This window comes from Chlorocebus sabaeus, chromosome 11 (assembly GCF_047675955.1).
Source record: "Chlorocebus sabaeus isolate Y175 chromosome 11, mChlSab1.0.hap1, whole genome shotgun sequence".
NCBI classification, from domain to species: Eukaryota; Metazoa; Chordata; class Mammalia; order Primates; family Cercopithecidae; genus Chlorocebus; species Chlorocebus sabaeus.
The window spans coordinates 92250957-92271713 of record NC_132914.1 but is presented as its reverse complement, the minus strand read 5'-3'; the positions used below and the strand labels follow the sequence as shown (position 1 = coordinate 92271713).

Sequence of the window (20757 nt, the reverse complement as noted above, 5' to 3'; positions counted from 1 at the left end):
CTGAAGTAGCTGGGAATACGGGTGCACACCACCACACCTGGCTAATTTTTGTATTTTTAGTAGAGATGGGGGGGGGGTTTCACCATGTTGGCCTGGCTGGTCTCGAACTCCTGACTTCAAGTGGTTCCCATCCTCGGCTTCCTAAACTGCTGGGATTACAGGAGTGAGCCACCACATCCAGCCCCCAGGTGCCTTCTACCTGGCTGGCGCACCCACCCTCAGGTGCTGTGAGTTTTGGCTGCTGAGCACGCACAGCTTTCCCCTTCTTTTGAGAATTGCCTCACCCCAAATAAAGAAATTACACTACCTCCCCAGTCATAAGCAGTAAGCAATGATCGAGGCTCTGAGGCTGGCCCCCTTGCCTCATTGTGGGTCAATTCTTCAATTCCTTTTTTTTTTTTGAGACAGGGTCTCTGTTACCCAGCCTGGAGTGCAGTGGTGCAATCATGGCTCACTGCCGCCTTGACATTCGAGGCTCAAGCGATCTTCCCACCTCAGCCTCCCAAGAAGTTAGTACTACAGGCGTGCATCATCATGCCCAGCTAATTTTAGTAGAGACAGGGTTTCACCGTGTTGCCCAGGCTGGTCTCAAACTCCTGAGCTCAAACGATCCTCCTGCCTCAGTCTCCCAAAGTGTTGGGATTGCAGGCATCAGCCATTCCCGGCCTCAACGTGGGAACTATTCTGAGTTGTAATCTAAGCTCCAGAGCTGGCTGCAGGATCAGGCTGAAGCTCCTCTCCAGGCTTGAGACCCCAGCCTTGCTGAGCCCCTTTTCCTGCCTTCTCCTTCCCTCACTCCCTTTCTCCCGATTGCATTCCTTCAAATCATGCGCACTCCAATCCCTGCCTCAGGCTCTGCTTCTAGGCAATGTGATCCAAGACAGTGAGGAAATCTAATTTCCTACAAATAACACTCTTAATACTTATAACAGGGACATGGTTTACAAGCTTTGTGGATATCATAGACTCAAGGTTACAGGTTATATATTAGAGAGTTTAAACACATACGTAATAAACGGTTATATTGGAGAGATTTTTTTACCCTTAAATATTGAAATGGTAGTGATCAGAGTTATGAGTGATAATAAGAGTATTTTTGAACTTAAGCTCTATGACCCATCTAGATAATATTTATTGTTCCTTGTTTGGGGTCCCTGGAAGTATAAACATTCTCCAATCCCCTTTTCTCATCTTACTGAGAAGAGAAATACCATCCCATGATTTTGAATTCTCCATGTGCTTTTGTTAAGGAGATTATCCTCTCTCAAGCCTTACAATTAAATGCCGTGTGTTATGTTACCTATCGTTTCTTTTCATCTCCATCAAAGTGGAATCGAGATTTCTACCGTGACATACATTGATTATATGCTTTGGATTGTATCCAGCACCAACTATGGAATCATGCTTCTTTTCTTCCTTACTTATTACTTTCCAAAGACAATACTACTTCAATACCACTTGGATACCACCATTTTTCTTTTCCCCAAGCTTGGCCTCTAAGGATTTGTTATTCTCTACATCTGAAGAAGCAGAGATGCTGTGACTTGCTTGAATTGGAAATGCGAGATTTCATGCTCAGAACCCCGAGTTCCAAAGAGCCTTTCTTCCCCCAAGCAGCAGCTCTGTCTCCTGTGTTTGCCCCTCTGTGGACTCCACCATTTATGTTTGTGTCACTCATCTGTCATGCAGTAACCCCTGGTCCCTCTGAATTCTGTTGTGCTCTGTTGACTTATTAAGAATGAACGCTGTTTGCTCTGTGTTTTGAAAATGAACTTTAACACTCCTGAGTCTTGCTTTGGGTTTTTCTCTCTCTGTTCAAACAAAACAGTTGGAAGGTGGTTCAATATTTGTATATTTGCTTTTTTGATTTAGATTGTTTCTCCTTTCCTGAGAGCTTAAGGGTACTGTTGAAAGACCTTAAACAGCACCCTGGAGGAACTTAAGAGGTGGGTTTGGGAGCAGGGGAGAGCTAAGGAATGAAAGGCTTAGTTGAAGAAGAGGAAAGAGAGGGAGAGAATATCATTTGGTTTCTGTTTTAGGTGAATTCATGTTAGGCAGAACTTTTTCCAAAACCAGTTAGACTTGGATGAGGAAATTATCCAAAACTTGCAGATACCCCCTGAGCTTCCCTAATTACTTGGGCATCCTGGTTTATGATGCTAAGGCTTAGTATTTTAGAGATTAAAATGGGACATCTGGTCATCTTATCCCAACCACAGGTCACTCTGTCTAAGGCACCTGCCATAACACTGACCTCACAGGGTTCTTGCTAGAGTCAAATGGTGTAGTTAGCGCTATAGATACTGTTATTATTGGTATCCCCGTGTTATATATGTGTTAAATGAGACACAGGAAAGTTAAATAACTTGCGCAAGATCACACAGCTAGTAACTGACATAGCTAGGATTTAAATCAAAGCACCACTCACAAGAGACAAAAATTCATAGTAAGCAGTAAAATTAGGAGCCTATGTTATTTTTAAAATTACTATTTACTTATTTTATTATTATTATTATTATTATTATTATTATTTTCGAGACAGAGTCTCGCTCTGTTGCCCAGGCTGGAGTGCAGTGGCACGATCTCCGCTCACTGCAAACTCCGCCTCCCGGGTTCACACCATTCTCCTGCCTCAGCCTCCTGACTAGCTGGGACTACAGGCACCTGCCACCATGCCCAGCTAATTTTTTTTTTTTTTTCATATTTTTAGTAGAGATGGAGTTTCACTGTGTTAGCCAGGATGGTCTCAATCTCCTGACCTCATGATCTGCCCACCTCGGCCTCTGAAAGTGCTGGGATTGCAGGTGTGAGCCACTGTGCCCGGCCAAATTACTTTTAAGGTTCAATTATTTAGGTTGTTTTGCATCTAGGTAATTTTCTTAGAATGAAAAAAATATATATTTTGCTGAAATTTTTTCATAATATTCCCCCAAACATGATATGATAGCAGGATACATAATCTTCCACACTCAAATTTCCCAACATGATTCAAACGAAAATCATTTGTGCAAAATTATTTGAGCATTTCATGAGTTTCCTCAAAAGCCTCTCCAAAGCCTCTGATATTCAAATAATTTTCTTTTGAAGAACCTGAGCAATTGGTTTGATTGAATTTACATTGTAGACTCATATAATTAGCATGCAGCTGCTCTGGAAAAATGGGATGTACAAGGACATAACTAGCATTAAGAGGAGAAATGTCTGCTAGAGTGGGGACTAATTTGATAATATTAGTGATATTTTCATCTTAAGATGACCTTTGCTTCCCTGTGCAACCTGGCAACGCTAAGACTTTGATAATGAGGGCTGAGCTAATGAGGACTCACTGCCATTTCAGACATTAACTATCCTGCCTTCCTTAGGGAACAACCCCAGCTTAGCTGATCTGATGACAGTATTTGGTGAATTTTGAGGCAGACCCTAGGACGGCACCCAGTGATCCCTGCCACCTGGTGCGCTCTTGTCTAATTCTCTCCCCTTGGGTGTGGGTGGGACTTGTCACTTGCCTTTAATCGAAAGATAATGAGATGTATGTGATTACATGCACATTAGTATGTTACAGAAGGTTGTAATATCCTTCTTGCTAACACAGTCTTCGGTCCTGGTTTTGATGAATCAAGATGCCCTGCCGTGAGCTGCTCTATGGAGTGGTCTGTGTGGCAGCAACTGAAGATAATTTTCAACTGCCAGCCAGCAAAAATCAGAGGTCCTCAGTCCAACATCCCACAAGGAACCGAATTCTGCCAACAACCATGTGAGATGAGACTGCAGTCCTGGTCAGAAATGCGATTGCAGGTTTCAGAAGAGACTCTGGAATAGAGGACCCAACAAACGAATGCCTGGACTCCTGACCCAAACCCACAGCAATGGTGAGATAATACATGTGTGTTGTTCTAAGCTGCTAAATTTGTAGTCATCTGTTATGCAGCAATAGGTAACTAATACAATCATCATACATCATACTCAAAACAAATGGGTCATTTATTCTAATATTTATTGAGAGATCCCATGGGCAGCACACTGCAGTAGCTCTGGGTATACAATGGAAAACAAGAGAGAAAAGACCCTGACATTCATGGAGCTTACAGTTAATGAAATAGATGACATTAAATAATTATTCTATGAGCTATACAGTCTGATGCTATTATCAACATTAGCATCAGTAACCAGTATCATAACTAGTTGGATAACTATAGGTGAATATTAGTGAACATTCACTGTAGTCATAAGTTTTAAAAGCAAAGCATCCATAGCAAGTCTACCTTTAAGGCTAGGTATGGTGGATCATGCCAGTAATCCCAGCACTTTAGGAGGCCGAGGCAGGGGGAACATTTGAGGTCAGGAGTTCGAGACCAGCTTGGCCAACATGGCGAAACCCCGTCTCTACTAAAAATACACACAAAAAATTATCTGGGCGTGGTGGTGCAGGCCTGTAGTCCCAGCAACTCAGGAGGCTGAGGCAGGAGAATCACTTGAACCTGGGAGGCAGAGGTTACAATGAGCCAAGATTGTGCCAGTGTACTCCAGCCTGGGTAACAAAGAGAGACTTGTTACCCAGAAAAAAAGAAAAAAAGAAAAAAAAAAAGAAAAAGAAAATCTACCTTTAAGTCGTATAACTTTCTAAAATTTGAGATGTTACTATCCCTTGTAAAAATGAGAACATGTTCACTCTCTTCCCTAAAGGAGAGACCTGAAGTCATAGCAGCTTCTAAATCTGTCTCCAAGTCCAGGACTTTTGAGTGATGGTTGTTCCTTCTCAAGTTTAATAATCAGCCCTCCTCACGGTGATGTGCACCTGTAGTCCCAGCTGCCTGGGAGGCTGAGGCAGGAGGATTGCTTCAGCCCAGGAGTTTGAGACTGCTGTGAGCTATGATCCCACTGCACTCCAGCCTAGGTGACAGAGCAAGACTCTGTCTCAATAATAATAATAATAGTAGTAATACTAAGCCCATCTTGTTATTCTATAACCCCTGAACTAAGTTGTAAAGTTGGCCATCGTTAACATAGACTACACAAAATAGTAGGAGAAAAGCTATAAGAAATAAAATAGGCCAGGCGCAGTGGTTCACACCTGTAATCCCACATTTTGGGAGGCCAAGGCAGACGGATCACCTGAGGTCAGGAGTTAGAGACCAGGCTGGCCAACATAGTGAAACCCCGTCTCTACAAAAATACAAAAATTAGCCTGGCATGATGGCAGGTGCCGGTAGTTCCAGGTACTCGGGAGGCTGAGGCAGGAGAATCGCTTGAACCCAGGAGGCAGAGGTTGCAGTGAACCGAGATGGTGCCATTGCACTGCAACCTGGGTGACAGAGTGAGACTCTGTCTCAAAAAAACAGAAAGAAAATAGAAAATCAGTTAACTGCATCAAAATATACTCGATACAGTAAGGAAGATAATAATAGCAAACACTGCCTTCCAGGCACTTTACATAAATGTTAATTAATTTAATCCTTATAATAAGCCTACTAAATAAGAACTATCAGTATTCCCTTCTCCCCACTTTTTTAACTTCTGGGGAAATTGAGCCAAAAAGAAGTTAAGAAAGTTTTCAACATCTTCAGCAGTAAATCTGGAATCTGAACCCATTCAGTCTGACTTCAAATTCTATTCCTGGACCTCTTAACGATATTCCTTCTCAGCATGAATAGCTACTTCATTCTTTGTTTCTACAGTATTCACAAGGGCACAATTGGTGTTTATAACATCTTTCCTCCACCACTCCTTTCATGTCCCTTTTGCCTGTAGCAAGCATCTCAGCTGACTGAGGACTTTTTTTTTTTAATTTTTAAAATTGTTATTATACTTTAAGTTCTAGGGTACATGTGCACAATATGCAGGTTTGTTACATGTGCCATGTTGGTGTGCTGCACCCATTAGCTCGTCATTCACATTAGGTATATCTCCTAATACTACCCCTTCCCCCTCCCCACACCCCACGACAGGCCCTGGTGTGTGATGTTCCCCACCCTGTGTCCAAGTGTTCTCATTGTTCAATTCCCACCTATAAGTGAGAACATGCGGTGTTTGGTTTTCTGTCCTTGTGACAGTTTGTTGCGAATGATGGTTTCCAGCTTCATCCATGTCCCTACAAAGGACATGAACTCATCCTTTTTTATGGCTGCAGAGAATTCCATGGTGTATATGTGCCACATTTTCTGAATCCAGTTTATCATTGATGGACATTTGGGTTGGTTCCAAGTCTTTGCTATTGTGAATAGTGCCACAATAAACATACATGTGCATGTGTCTTTATAGCAGCATGATTTATAATCCTTTGGGTATATACCCAGTAATGGGGTGGCTGGGTCAAATGGTATTTCTAGTTCTAGATCCTTGAGGAATCGCCACACTGTCTTCCACAATGGTTGAACTAGTTTACAGTCCAAGCAACAGTGTAAAAGTATTCCTATTTCTCCACATCCTTTCCAGCACCTGTTGTTTCCTGACTTTTTAATGATCACCATTCAACTGGTGTGAAGTGGTATCTCATTGTGGTTTTGATTTGCATTTCTCTGATGGCCAGCGATGATGAACATTTTTTCATGTGTCTGTTGGCTGCATAAATGTCTTCTTTTGAGAAGTGTCTGTTCATATCCTTCGCCCACTTTTTGATGAGGTTGTTTGATTTTTCTTGTAAATTTGTTTGAGTTCTTTGTAGACTCTGGATATTAGCCCTTTGTCAGATGGGTAGATTGCAAAAATTTTCTCCCATTCTGTAGGTTGCCTGTTCACTCTGATGGTGGTTTCTTTTGCTGTGCAGAAGCTCTTTAGTTTAATTAGATCCCATTTGTCAATTTTGGCTTTTGTTGCCGTTGCTTTTGGTGTTTTAGACATGAAGTCCTTGCCCATGCCTATGTCCTGAATGGTTTTGCCTAGGTTTTCTTCTAGGGTTTTTATGGTTTTACATCTGATATTGAAGTCTTTAATTTATCTCAAATTAATTTTTGACTGAACACTTTTTTTTTTTTCTGAGACAATGCCTCCCTCTGTCACCCAGGCTGGAGTGCAGTGGCACAATTATAACTTACTGCAGCCTTGACCTCCTGGGTTCAGGTGATCCTCCTGCCTCAGCCCCCTGAGTAGCTGGGACTATGGGCGTGCACCACCATGCCCAGCTAATTTTTTTTTTTTTTTTCTTTTCAGACAGGGTCTCACTGTGTTGCCCCTAGTGGTCTTGAACTCCTGGGCTCAAACGGTCCTCCTACCTTGGCCTACCAAAGTACTAGGATCACAGGTATGAGCCACTGTGCCCAGCCTGACTGAGGATTTTTGCTTGGTGTGTGAACTCTAAAATTTGACTGGGTTTGAATTCACTCTTACTAGCCATGTAAATGTGGGCAAATTACTTAACTTCTCTGTGCCTCAGTTTCCTCCTCTGTAAATGGGGATGATCATATTTCCTACATCACAGGGTTGTTGTGAAAATTCAATGAATTAATAGACACAAAGCATTTGGTTTATTATTTCAGCAGGGAGGGACAGTTCCAGAGCCTTCCTCTTCACACTTCCAACTGTAATAACATTCACATCACAGGTCAGGGAGCCCATGTGACTTTTCTGCCGGTACTTTGATTACAACTAAGCACTCAAGAACAAGGAAATATAAACTATGAGTTCAAGGACCCACTGGGGTCACTGGGAACAGTCCCCCGTGAGTAAACCCCACTATCAGCTATTACCATAAAATTCCATGTACACCTACCAGAGAATCGCAGATGGCATTTGGGGCCTGCAGGATTAGCATTAGTTAGAAGATAATCATCCCGAAAGGTCTATGAGTTCCTTTTCCCAGGGTCCAACTGCCCTGGTAAATTGTCCCAAGTGCCTTCCTTAACGGATAGGAGGAACACTGCAGTACAACTGTGCTGGCATTGCTGGATTGTTCCTCAAGAGCATCTGGTCTCCCTACTATTCAAAGGGCTCTGGGTTTGGAAAGTGACTCAGGCCTGGCACTGGGTGAAGGACTGGACTCGCCATCATCATGACTAGTCAGTCCTCTGTTCCCCAGACTTAGATTTTGTTGTTACATAAATTAGGTCAGACTTTAGCATCCATGTATTTCAGCCCCAAAGGCCCTAGGATCTATTAAGCACCCTCAAATATCCCTTAGAGTCACATCCTTTTGATAATCACATCTAAGTCTTCTGCTTTTTTTCAGGAATCAGGACGTGCTTGCCCCTGAAGGTTAAAGCTGATGTTTGCCCCTCCAGGAAACCTCTTTCCATCAAAGCATCTCTCACCAGCATCCCTGGCCTACAGAGGTTATCTGCTTTTCAAGAATGCCAACTCCTCTCTCACCAATGTGTGTTTTTTTCTGGAGGTGGGTGAGTAGATCAGCTATTATAAATCCACTCCAACTGAGGGTTTGGCTCTGTGTCCCCATTCAAATCTCATCTTAAATTGTAATCCCCACATGTGAAAGAAGGGACCTGGTGGGAGGTGATTGGATCACGCGGGCAGTTTCCCTCATGCTGTTTTTGTGATAGTGAGTGAGTTCTCAGGAGATCTGATGGTTTAAAAGTGGCAGTTTTGCCAGGCACGGTGGCTCACACCTGTAATCCCAGTACTTTGGGAGGCTGAGGAGGGTGTATCACGAGGTCAGGAGATTGAGACCATGCTGGCCAACATGGTGAAACCCCATCTCTACTAAAATACAAACAATTAGCCTGGCATGGTGGCCGATGCCTGTAATCCCAGCTACTTGGGAAGCTGAGGCAGGAGAATCGCTTGAACTCAGGAGGCGGAGGTTGCAGTGAGCCAAGATCACACCACTGCACTCCAGCCTGGCAACAAAGCAAGACTCCGTCCCCCCCAAAAAAAGAAAAAAAAAAGTGGCAATTTCCCCTGGGCTCGCTCTCTCTTGCTACTTTGTGAAGAAAGTGCCTGTTTCCCCTTTGCTTTCCACCATGATTATATGTGTCCTGAGTCCTCTTCAGCCACGTGGAACTGTAAGTCAATTAGACCTGTTTTGTTTATAAATTACCCAGTTTCCAGGTAGTATCTTTATAGTAGCGTGAAAATGGACTAATACACCAACATTCGTATCTCCCTAAGGCTTTGGGTTCCTTTTTCCATAGCACATCAAGGACTGTGTGGCATCTGACTTCTGCACCGGCCACTATTGAGACTCACATTTAGACAGCCAAGCAAGAAGTGTAAACCTCTTCATAATCTTGCTATTCTTTTGGTATGTAAGTCTTCTCTTCCCAGGTTTGGTTTTGATTTCAGGACATTCTAGAATCTGACTCTAGTGGTGGATCTGGAGACCATGAGCAGAGTAAGGGGTGGGCCATGAGGACATCCCCTTGCAAGGTGACCATTCAGTGTGCTCCGTACAGGGTCTCTGAATAAAACAGGACCAGCCTCATGGGAGGAAGCGCCGTTCTCATTTGATTGGCCTACGAGGCTCTGTGTGTCCTGGGGTTTCAGATTCTTGGGGTTATCTAACACCTCCAAAATATTTCCACTCCAGTACTCGGGGGAAGAACCACCTTTTCCCAATCAATGCCTGAAAGTCATAGCGGGACTGTGAATTCAGTCGATTTTGAGATTCATCAATCTTCAGGCTCTGCCTCTGCCTCTAATTTTCAGCTTCATTAGCCTTGAACCTGCATGACATAAAAGAGCACTTGAGGGAAGTCACAGAAACTTTCTCACTCACTGACCATGCTTCGAAGTGAGAATTTAAATCCCTGAAAATGTCATTTCTTCCCTTTAAACTTCATCATGCAGTTAGATGGAACTGCTCACCTCGTGGCCTTTATAATCCCTGCTCTGCAGGCCCCAGGGCCTTGCTTTCAACAGGCACTTCATTCTGTGTCACTAGAGGTGATAACCTTGGTGTTCTGCCGCTGGGTGACGTGGACATCTATGAACACAACTCAGGATATAATCAAAATGCGATTTTACATTTGTTTCTCACCAACTCTTTAAACTTTATTCAGGGGTTAGAGAAAGAGAACATGGCCTTCCTCCAGCGCTGAAGGAAACTTCTGACGGCTTCTATGGCTTCTCTTCCCTGCTAACCCTCACCTCTACCCACTAACTGTCATTTTCTTTCTCTTCCAGGGTTGAAGGTAGGGTAGAGATGAGAGGAAAAAGGGGTAAGTGAGTCACTACTTGATCTGGTGGCTTCGTGCTCTCTGGGGCTTCAGAGGAGTAAAGCTGGTAACCCCCAGGGGGCCTGGACGATGGCTCAAGCTGATTCTTTCTCTTCTGCCCCTTGAATAGGAATGTTGGAGAGGCTCCCTGCAGGTCCCCTCTCCTGCAGTTCCCTTGACTCAAGTGGATGTATCTCTATTCCAACTCATCTCTTTCAACTCCTTCCTCAGCCTCTGGATATCCAGTTGAACACGCTCAGCTGCTTACTGCAGAGGTCCGTCTCAGCAGACCTGGTAGACAGGACCCAAACTTTGTCTTGTGTTACCCCCATATGGTCTTAGGAAGTCTCCTTCATCCTTTGCCTCAGTAGACTCGAGGAGTGCCCAGCAATCCCAGTACAGAAGCCGTGCTTGTTCTTCCATCTCTAAAGCATGTAGCCCGCTCTGTAATGGAGGAAAACATTCTGAATTTTCTTGGTGGAGTTGGACGTCAGTTCGCAGTGCGCTCTCAGTTTCTTGCTCTTTAGTCAGGCCAGCCCAGTCTTCTGTGTTTTCCAACTGCAAGGCACACGTTTCCGAGCTCTCCCAGTAGACAACTAAAAACCTTCTCACTAGGCTTAGGGTTGGGAGATAGAGCCTCTGCCTCTCATCCTAAGGGGAGAGGGCTCACAGCAGAGCAAAAGCCTCTTCAAAACAATCTCCTCAGCCATCTTCTACTAAATCTTCCCACTGACCCCTTTTGTATCTTTGATTTCATCGAGAGCCCTGGGAGATGTGGACAAGGGTCTCCTTCACTCCTGTTCTAAATCCTGCAGGGCAGGGGTGAGGTAGGTGGCGGGGAAGGGGTGTGGTGGTTGTTCTCAATCTAATTTTGGCATCCTGAGATTTAATCTGTTGATGCCACAATCTAATCTGAGGCAGCGGCCGGTCACGGTGGCTCTCGCCTGTAATCCCAGCACTTTGGGAGACGGAGGCGAGCAGATCACCTGAGGTCAGGAGTTTGAGACCACCCTGTCCCACATGGTGAAACCCATCTCTACTAAAAATACAAAAATTAGCCGGGCGTGTTGGCACACTCCTGTAATCCCAGCTACTTGGGAGGCTGAGGCACGAGAATTGCTTGAACCCAGGAGGTGGGGGTTGCAATGAGCCTAGATCATACCACTGCACTTCAGCCTGGGTGACAGAGCAAGACTCAGTCTTAAAAAAATAAAAATAAAAACAAACGGAGGCAGGAATAGTGTCGTGCTAACTTCTCTAACAATAGTTTTAGTGACTTCCTGGCCACCAGATGTCATGTTTTTCCTGTATTCTATCCTTACTACTTTCAAATCCAACCAAGTCACATAGTCAATTCCAGATTCCCAATACCTTGGATCTCTTTCAGGAAAACAATCCAGTATAGTTAGTTTCAGCAGAATTTATTACATGGTATTACTTAGAATTTCTAGGAGAGCTGAGAAACAAAACCTGGATATTACACAGCCAGAAGTGAAGCAGCCAGGAGGAATGTCCAAGCATCCCACACATGCACACATGTCCCAAATATCCTAAGACTCTTGTAGCAGAAATCCTGCTGTTGCTGCCAGATGATGCTTAACATCTATAAAACTGGGACTGACTACCATCACCCTCATTACAGTTCATGCAGAAAGCCAGGCACTGTTGTGTCCAGACTTACTAGAATTGTGCGTCTGCAGCCTGTCACCTATATTTCAAGTCTTGCTTAGGTTTGGATTTGTTGGAGGATAGTCAAATGTCTATATCCTAGCAGCAAAGGGTCTTAAGAAATGTGTTGTGTTTGTTTGTTTCTTTTCTTTTTTTCTGTTTTTTTTCTTTTCTTTTTTTTTTGGAGAGTCTCACTCTGTCCCCCAGGCTGCAGTGAAGTGGCACGATCTTGGCTCACTGCAACCTCCGCCTCCCAGGTTCAAGCGATTCTCCTGCCTTAGTCTCCCGAGTAGCTGGAACTACAGGCACATGTCACCAGGCCCAGCTAATTTTTGTATTTTTAGTAGAGACAGGGTTTTGCCTTCTTGGCCAGGCTGGTCTCGAACTCCTGACCTCAAGTGATCCATCTGCTTCGGCCTCTCAGAGTGCTGGGATTACATGTGTGAGCCACCATGCCCGGCGTGTTTGTTTTTTTCTTCCTATGGAAAAGAGAATTGACAACATAGAAGAACTACCAAAAATAGATTTGAGGCAGACACAAATGACAAATGTTCGTTATAAAACTTTTACGAAAAGTTTATGGTCCTAATCAATAAACTATTTTGACAGTATCAAACAAGCAAATAACAAAAAAAACCCCTAATATATCTTTTGAATTTTGTACCATTGTTGTTTTATATATATATACACATATATAAAAATATATACACGCACACACATATATAAAAATAAATATATATACACACACACATATATATATATATATATATATATTTTTTTTTTTTGAGACAAAATCTCGCTCTGTCCCCCAGGCTGGAGTGCCGTGGCGCAATCTTGGCTCACTGCAAGCTCCTCCTCCTGGGTTCACACCATTCTCAGGCCTCAACCTCCCAAGCAGCTGGGATTATAGGTGCCTGCCACTACGCCTGGCTAATTTTTTGTATTTTTAGTACAGATGGGGTTTCACCGTGTTAGCCAGGATGGTCTCTATCTCCTGACCTTGTGATCCACCCACCTCAGCCTCCCAAAGTGCTGAGATTACAGATGTGAGCCACCGCACCCAGACCCATTGTTGTAATATTTATTCAAAATATAAACTAAGAAAAAAAATTAAGTCTACTTTTTCAAGGCTCTTCCTTAGTGCTGTTTTTCTTATCCTCATTCCTCTTATGCTGCTGAGGCCTTCTAATGTCTTTCATTACCTTTGTTCTTTAACCCTAGAAATGGTTTTGATTGACCTTTTGGTCTACTTTAGCCCTTGTGTTGTTATAAAGATAAATGAGGTAATGCATTTAAAACACTCACATAGTGTTTAGTACTTACTAGATAATCAACACTGGTTAGTTTTCCTGCCACTCTCCTCCTGCTATATTATTGCCTGGGGTGGTTGTTCCAGTCTTGAGTGCAGAGAATTCAACAAGATGTGGTGGGTGCATTTAAGGGACTCTCCAGCCCATGTCCTCACCATTTAAATGTGGACCATAATCCAAGCTAAACCAGTTAGACTTTCTTTTAAAAAAAAAAAATAAAGATGGGATCTTGCTATGTTACCCAGCTTCATTTTGAACATCTAGGCTCGAGCAATCTTCCTGCCTTGGCCTCCCAAAATGCTGGCATTACAGGCATGAGCCACTGCACCTGGCTGCCAGTTAGACTTTCTTAGGGGCTAGGTAAGGCAAGATCACGTATAGATGGAGTCAGAGTTGGTAACAAAACAGCCCAAAGACACACATGCTAGCTAAAGAAAGGAGGTAGGAGAAGCTGGGAGGTTGCAGAGTGTCCTGATCAGTGCATGTGGGCTCTGTAGTCAGGTTGCCTTAAATCCCTGCCCTAACACTCACAAGTTGTGGGGTCTTTGGCAAGTCAGTTACATAAGCTCGTCAAGCTTCCGTTTCTTCGTCTATGACCTAGGGATAACAGCAGTATCTTTCTCATAAGGTTTTGTGAATTGCTGTGGACAATTCTTATCATATAGCAAGTTTGATTCCTGGATTTCATTTACTTGAAAGTTTATGTTTGAAAAACATAATTCCCCAAGTTTTTAATCTTCCAGTGGACTAATGGTCCTGCATTTCATGTCTCTAGGCTGTTATAAGAATAAACATAGTTGGCCAGTCACCATGGCTCACGCCTGTAATCCCAGCACTTTGGGAGGCTAAGGCGGGTGGATCACCTGAGGTCAGAAGTTCAAGACCAGCCTGACCAACATGGAGAAACTCATCTCTACTAAAAAATACAAAATTAGCCGGGCATGGTGGTGCACGCCTGTAATCCCAGCTACTCGGGAAGCTGAAGCAGAGAATCACTTCAACCCAGGAGGCGGAGGTTGCGGTGAGCCGAGATTGCACCATTGCACTCCAGCCTGGGCAACAAGAGTGAAACACCATCCTAAAAAGAAAACAAACAAACAAACAAAAAAACAAATAAGAAATAATAAACATAGTTAAGACGTTTTAAAAGAAGATTTTTATAATGAATCAGCTAAAATTAAAAACTCATTGTCTCGGCAGGGCGCAGTGGCTCAAGCCTGTAATCCCAGCACTTTGGGAGGCCAAGATGGGCGGATCACGAGGTCAGGAGATTGAGACCATCCTGGCTAATAACACGGTGAAACCCCGTCTCTACTGAAAAAATTCGAAAAACTAGCCGGGCGAGGTGGCGGGCGCCTGTAGTCCCAGCTACTCGGGAGGCTGAGGCAGGAGAATGGCGTGAACCCGGGAGGCGGAGCTTGCAGTGAGCTGAGATCCGGCCACTGCACTCCAGCCTGGGCGACAGAGCGAGACTCCATCTCAAAAAAAAAAAAAAAAAAAAAAAAACTCATTGTCTCATTACTAATAAGAATAAAAAAGCACTTGAAGAGCATGAAGGATACGTAAGTGTCAAGTTGAATTTAGTTCAAAGTTTTCTGTAAAGTTTCTCTTTAAGGTTCTGTTAACATCCATTCCATGGGTGAATTGATTTACTATATGTTCAGTTGGGTTAATCCCAACCAGGCTGTGCAAAATGTGTCATTTCGCAATTGGGTCAAGCAATATAATGTAAAATGTGGAACGAAAAGTAAGCTTACAAAAAGCCTGTCTACTGCTTTCCAAAATGAGGTAAAGGAAAATGTGCAAGAGCTCTCTGATTAACCAGAGACCCCATGATTTTTTTTTTTTTTTTTTTTGAGTTAGGTTCCTGCTCTGTTGCCTAGTCTGGAGTACAGTGATACGATCATTGCTCACTGTAACCTTGAACTCTTGAGCTCAAGTGATTCTCCTACCTCAGCCTCCTGAGTGGCTGGGACTTAGGAGCACAGGCCCATGCCACCACGTCTGGCTGGTTTTTAAAAATTTTCTGTAGAGATGAGAACTCACTATGTTGCCTAGGCTGGCTTAGAACTCCTAGCCTCAAGCGATCCTCCTGCCTCAATGTCTCAATGCATTGGGATTACGGGTATGAGCCACTGCATCTGGCTGACTTTATAATTTCATAATTTTATGACTTTCGGACCTGTGGTCCTGGAATATAAGTTTGTCCCATTCTACTTTGCTGAATTAAAAGAAAAATCTTAAGCTAAATTATAAACTACTTCTTTTAGCAGATGATATTTCATAAATATCTTGAGAGCTATAGAGAAGACTTTGAAAGAATAAAAGCCCCACATGTAATTCCATTTATAGTTTAGTAGGTTATTTTATTCTTTCTTTTTTTCATTTTTTAAAGTGGACCTAATGCCATGAACCTGATTTCCTCAGGTTCCCCTGGCTTGTGGGTTGAAAGGGAGGCACATTGATGGTGATAACCCATATTTTGCTGAATTTAACATCTTCAGGTTTGGGAGCCTCAAATACCCCACTCAGGTCTCACTCAGTTATTTCTGGAAGTTCTTAGAGGGTATATTGCAAACAAGTATATCCTCTACAGTTACGGGGTAATGTGATGCCTTCTTCCTGTACTCTGAACCACAGATATCCTTTGCCTGGCTAGCCATTTGACGATGCGCATTTCCACCACCCAAACTGCTGATGTCCCCTGGGATAACCCTAAGACTGTCCCAAGAATGCCAACTTCCAGTGATCCCTGGACAGCCAGCCCTGGAGATGCCAGAGCAGCTTCCTGTTACTGGGAACCCTAAATGTGCCAAAGCTGCACTGCATCAAGAAGGCCCTGCTCTGTGTGGCACTTTGTCCCTCGGGCCCACAAACTGTGTGCTTCAAGAGGGAGCCTTTGTAAAACAGAGGCTTTGTCTTCCGCTTACAGCTTCTCTTGCCACAGTGCTCAGATGCGAATCCCTGGGGCTGGCTCAACCATCCTCCCCAGTCCCATCTCCCTCTTCCTGGGAAGTGGCTCCTTCCTTCCTCTCATGCAAATCACTTCATGTAAATAGACACCTTTTCTTTCGGTTCATCAGTGCATTTGTTGGAACTCTTTTGGTTGCAAATACAGACTTCAATGAGAGCCCGCAGAAGCAAATGACGAGTCTGAATTATAAAGCTCTTGGAGTGTCTGGTGAAATAAAATGGCAGGACTGCAGCTGGGCCTCAAGGAGACACTAAAATAGGGGGCTGAAAGGCTCTAATGATGTCCATCCCTCTCCTCCCGAGTTAACTGGTTTTCCCTGATCACTGTTGCATAAGGAGGAAAACATGACTCTGTATGGGTTTTGCTGGGGAAATGCTGTGAACTGGCTATTTCTGAAGCATAGGGTGATGGTAAAGGTCGGGGGAGGGAGGCTTGATGCCAAATTTGGAGACGTAGGCAGGGACTGCATCAAGGTTGATTTTTAACAGGCTGGAACTTTGTCCTGAGGGCAATGAGTGGCAGAGCCGCTGGGGAGGCTAGAGTAGACCAAGCAGACTTCTACTGCAGTTAGGTTAAGCTGAGGTATTTGGGAAACATATATGAGGGAGCAAGACCAGAGACAGGTAGAGAAGTTAGGACGCTACTGTCAGAGACGTTGGAACCAGAGCATCTCCGTTTTCAGTGAGGGATAGGAAAATGAGGCTGAGACTGGCTAGGCTGCGTTCCCAGAAGTGAGGCATTCCTGGCCTCTCGAGGTTTATGGTTAGGACAACAAATTAATAATGTTTACTAAACAGACCCAGACTTGGGAGTGTGCAGATATCCCGTTGTCTGAAGCACAAAGTCATTCCTAATTTTGCTTTAAAGATAATAATATCAATTCTTGCAAAATATAGTAATGAAGAAAATTAATTCTTTATCACAAATCCTTGTAGCAGAGCACATGTCCCCATGTATACAAGCATTGTACCTAGGGTGGACGCATTCCTCCTCTTACCTTCGGGAGCATCCTACTCTGTCTATGGAGTAGCTGTCTTTTCACCATTTTACTTTCTTAATAAACGTGCTTTTGCTTTGCACTGCAGACTCGCCCTAAATTCTTTCCTGCATGAGATCCAAGAACTCTCTCTTGAGGTCTGGATCAGGATCCCTTTCCTGTAACACAACTGTAATATATGATCTTGGAAATTGGAAACATATTCAATAGTCCCGCTGGGAGCAGGAATAGAGAGGAAGAGACGGATTGGAGAACTACTTAAGACCTAGAATCCACAGGATTTAGTCACAGGTGGGCAATGAGGAGAGGGAGGAAAACTCCAAAATGCCTGCCAGGCTCTTGGTCTTGGAGGCTGGATAAATGGTGGTGATATTGGCTGAGGTGGGGGATAGGGGAGAAGCAGCAGATTTTGTTTGGGGGAAGATGAAATGGCATGCTTTTCACAGCCTGGCTGGGATTAACCTGACTGTACATACAGCAAATTAAGTTAATTTGTGTTTGTTGAGTTTGGGATACCCAAAGGATCCTCAAAAGGTGGTATGAGGCCAGCCACTGTAGCTCATGCCTATAATCCCAGCACTTTGGGAGGCCAAGGTGGGTGGATTGTTTGAGGCCGAGTTTGAGACCAGCCTGGCCAACGTGGTGAAACCCTGCCTCTATTAAAAATACAAAAATTTACTGGGCATGGTGGTGTGTGCCAGTGATCCCAGCTACTTGGTTGACTGAGGCAGGACAGTTGCTTAAGCCTGGGAGGTGGAGGCTGCAGTGAGCTGAGATCGTGCCACTGCTCTCCAGCCTGGGCGACAGAGCGAGGCCCTATCTCAAAAAAAAAGGTGGTATCAGGAAGTCATGAACATTTAATTCTCTCACTCTGGAAGAGTCGATGCTAGAGATTTATGGTTGAGCAGGGACTTATCAGTATACAGTATGGTTCAATCATGATGCTGAATAATATCACCCAAGACAGCATGTAGTAAGAAGGGCAGCTGACACAGGACAGAGGTGTGGGGAACGCTAGCATTTAAGGAAGAGGGAAAGGGGTTTCAGGAAGAGAAGCCCATGAGAGAAATGGAGAAATTGATGATCCAGCAGTGTTAAATGCAACACAGTGTCAGTGAGATGACTACAAGGTGTCCATTCACTTAGCCATAACATTTTTATTTATTTTTTAGGGACGGGGTCTCACTATGTTGCCCAGGCTGCCCTTGAACTCCTAGCCTTAAGCGATCTTCCCACCTCAGCCTCCCAAAGTGCTGGGATTACAGGTGTGAGCCACCACACCCAGCCTCACAAAATATTTATTGAACACCTACTATGTTCAGCATGCTATAGCAGTTAAGAGTGTAGACTCTGGAGCCAGACTACCTAGGTTTGAATCCATGATTTACTTGCTGTCTGGCCTGAGAAAAATTATTACCATGTCTCAGCTTCTATTTTCTCTTCTGCAAAATGGCAAAGATAACAGTAATTATTTCATAAAGAGTAGCATGAGGATTAAACAATATGTGGCAGATGGTAATTATATAATCAATGCTATTACCGTCATGTATCATACACTTTTCTGGGCTCCAGGGATACAGCTGTGAACAAGACAGACCAAGTCCCTGTTCTTATGAAATTTATATTCTATTTGGGAAGAGGGGAGCTTGGATCATAAATGACAAAAAGCAAGAAAATGGCAGCGAAGTCCTAAAAAGAAAATTTAAAAGGTGAGATGGTGGGAGGTGGGGGTGAAGTGGGATGCTGTAGATGGACCAGTCAGGGAAGGCAGCCTCTCTGAGGAGGTAACATTTGCGCTGGAACTTGAAGACCTATGAGAAGATACTGGGGCAGAGCGTTTCAGGTGAAAGGTGAACAAATGCAGTGACCCTAAGATAGGAACAAATTTGGTGTGTTCAAGGAAAAGAAAGAACCACCTCTATCTGATTTCATGGCCCATATTCTTTTCACTGTACCTCACAGTCTTTCTGGCACAAATCTTATTAATAAAGCCACAGGAAAAGAGCCCTAAAATTATTATGGCAGATACTGTAAGTTGACTCATTCAATACGTATTTGAATCACTTTTGATCAGGAAACCAAAAAACTACATTCTTAGACTCCCTTGCAGCTAGATTGATATTCACGACGTATTTTCTGCCAACATGTGAGGCACAGCAGCAAGGTGGTGGCTGAGCCCAGAGAGAGAACAGATTCTCTGCTAAGCTTAGTGGTGGAAGCACTTGGTTCTGCTGGGGTGTGCATGGAAACAGTTGCATGCCATTGGAGGACATTTTTTTGGGCTGCATTGTTTCTGGCTGAGTAGTGTTTAAGCCTGGTTCTCTGGTCCTCCCAAAGGTTCTGTAAGCTCTTTAGTTCTTTCCATGTGTTTCTCTTTTTTAAAGTTTTAGTTTTAATGGGTACCTAGTAGGTGTATGTACTCATGGGGTACATAAGATATTTTGATACAGGCATATAATATATAATAATCGCATCTGAGTAAATGAAGTTTTTCATGTATTTCTTTCTGCTTAAACTAGCCACAGTGAATTCTATTGTCTGCAACTAAGGACCTTGATCTATGTAATGCCCTACCAATTCCATACTTCCACCAGCTTTCCGACCACTTTCTGTCCCTTCCTCCCCCAGGTCTAACCTGAGGGCAGGGGAGCTTGGGTGATTCAGCCCTAGAGATCCATCATTTGGGGGCCCCTAGGCAGGTAGAGGAGGTCAAAGGATGGTGGCAGGCATGGGGGCAAATGGAGACTAGTACAGTCCCCTCTGCAAGTGCCATCAAGCCCTGTGTCTTTCCACATGCCAGGGCAAAGTGTCTGGCCCTTACGGTGACAAGATTTGCAGTAGCTTAAGGAAAATGGAGAGACCGAAACTTTCAGCAGGGGTACAGGAGGGAAGAGCAACCCAGCTGCGATTTGGGGATGACTGAGGAACACTCTGTCAGCTCAAGATGATGCAGAAACAAGGCCACAGCATGCCCCCTCTTTGGTAAAAGAAGGCAGAGAAAATCACCTGCTTTTTCTTCTTCACTCTATTTTGCAATTTCTGAATGAGTTACAAACAGAGTGCAAGAAACCGAATGGGTGAGTGACTGGAACGCCAGTGCCTCTGTGCACCTTCTAAATATCCATATGCAGGCAGGAAAGAGAGGGCAAAGCCCAAGCAGAACTGGGGAACAGGGGAGATTCATCGTTTTACACTTTTGCTTCCTCTTCCTGATTCAATATAAAATGTGAATTTTGTATTGTCTGCTGTTGCTTCAAGCGATTGCTTTCTCATTCAAACAAGCAGGGCTTAGTCTCATGATCGTTAATTTTATGTATCAAGTTGACTGGGCTAAAGCATGCCCAGAGAGCTGGTAAAACATTTCTGAGTGTTCCTATCAGGGTGTTTCAGAAGAGATCAGCATTTGAATGGGTAGACTGAGTAGAGAAGGTTGCCCTCACCAATACAAGTGGGCATCATCCAATCCATTCAAGGGCTGAATACAACAAAACGATGGAGGAAGGGTGAATTTGCTCTCTGCTTGAGTTAGGTCATCCATCTTCTCCTGCCCTTAGACATCAGCTCCCCAGTTCTCAGGGCTTTCAGATGCAGACTGGGACTTACACCATTGGTCTCCCCAGTTCTCGGGGCTTTGGGTTTGAACTGGAACTACACCACCAGCTTTCCTGGTTCTCCAGATTGTAGATGGCAGATTGTGGGGCTTCT

The 20757-nt window shown here is 43.9% G+C and overlaps 1 long non-coding RNA gene across 1 annotated transcript in view; it reads left to right on the top strand.

Annotated features, from left to right (window-relative positions):
* Nucleotides 1-3245: 3245 nt before the first annotated feature.
* The window catches only part of LOC140712787 (uncharacterized), a 42004-nt gene continuing 24492 nt past the window's right edge, over nucleotides 3246-20757 (top strand). The window contains exons 1-2 of the long non-coding RNA XR_012094560.1: nucleotides 3246-3869; nucleotides 8162-8323. This is a non-coding gene — a long non-coding RNA (uncharacterized lncRNA). The remainder of the gene's footprint in view (nucleotides 3870-8161; nucleotides 8324-20757) is intronic.